The following is a 1,802-nucleotide window of genomic DNA, read 5'->3' on the forward strand; positions in this document are numbered from 1 at the left end:
GTCCCAATCTTGAATATTATATATTATATACTTGGACTTTTCCATTTGACATATATATATATATTTCTACTATATTATAAAAGAGAGTTTAGGGCCAACTATAATATATAATATTCAAGATTGGGACTTTGTCCCAATCTTGAATATTATATATTATATACTTGGACTTTTCCATTTGACATATATATATATATTTCTACTATATTATAAAAGAGAGTTTAGGGCCAACTATAATATATAATATTCAAGATTGGGACTTTGTCCCAATCTTGAATATTATATATTATATACTTGGACTTTTCCATTTGACATATATATATATATTTCTACTATATTATAAAAGAGAGTTTAGGGCCAACTATAATATATAATATTCAAGATTGGGACTTTGTCCCAATCTTGAATATTATATATTATATACTTGGACTTTTCCATTTGACATATATATATATATTTCTACTATATTATAAAAGAGAGTTTAGGGCCAACTATAATATATAATATTCAAGATTGGGACTTTGTCCCAATCTTGAATATTATATATTATAGTTGGCCCTAAACTCTCTTTTATAATATAGTAGAATATAATGTATCCAACAAACTAAGCACTTAGATACATGAGTATCATACAAGTGCATTCATATGTATCATAGAAGTATCTAGTATTAACTTCATGTATTGGTTATATGTATCTAATATTAACTTCATGTATTTGTTATATGTATCTAATATTAATTTCATGTATCTATTTATATGATCTAATATTTATTTCATGTATCTTTTATATATATATTGTGATGTATCAAGTATCAATTCCATACGTTATATCCAATAAACATGTATCTCAGATACATAGTAAGCATATACATCTATATATATGTATCTAAATATGGATGTAACCGAAACACATAAATTTAGGAACAAATCATAACTATAGAGTATTTGTTGTATCATTAATAAAAAAAAGTAAAAAAAATCAGATTTCTTCCTTTTTTTAGCATCTGATTTTTTTCTCATAGATACTGATAATCTAACTCAGATACATTAACTCTTAACTAGATACATGCGCATGTAATACCCTTTGTATCTCTTTCCTCTTCTGCAGAGGCCAACGCCACCTCCATTGCACGTTTCCTCGCCATCATGAAATCGTTATCTCCGACAAAAACTTCACCAAACTAGAAGGAAATCTTTCATTCCTCATTGCGCTCTTCTCCTAGATACACTGAGGAATTGAAACTTGATGATGTTGTACATATTGCTATACTGACCTTGAATGAGAGGTAGATATCTTAACCTTTTCCACATAATTATTATTGTTGTATTCACGAATTTCTCCCCTTGGTTTAGTGTGTTTCTATACGTCCCTATACTTTCCTTGAAGAAGGATGTAATTACAATCCCCTCAGTATTGATTCAGCGGTTAGCATCGTGATCAAAACAGAAGTTACCTTATTTGTCATCTCAAAAGTGAAGGATACACAAAAATTGTCATGCACTTGAACCTCCTGTCCATTATAAGTGGGATCAATACTCGCTCATTGCATTGCACCAGAATGTTGTGATCTTTAATGATAATCATTACCTTATGTATCCATTCAGATTTGAAGGGAAGATTTATGGAGAAAACATCGATGGAGATTGGTAGAAGGGGACAATTGTGAAAATAAGAAGACTGTAGAAAATTCTTTGAATTTGATTGATGAAAATTCTGTACAATTACACTATATTTATACGAGTATATTGCTAACTAACTGCACAACTGGCTATCTCTAATTGGTCTACCTATAACAAATAATAGA

Source organism: Solanum tuberosum, unplaced genomic scaffold (genome assembly GCF_000226075.1).
Source record: "Solanum tuberosum cultivar DM 1-3 516 R44 unplaced genomic scaffold, SolTub_3.0 scf00093, whole genome shotgun sequence".
NCBI lineage: Eukaryota > Viridiplantae > Streptophyta > Magnoliopsida > Solanales > Solanaceae > Solanum > Solanum tuberosum.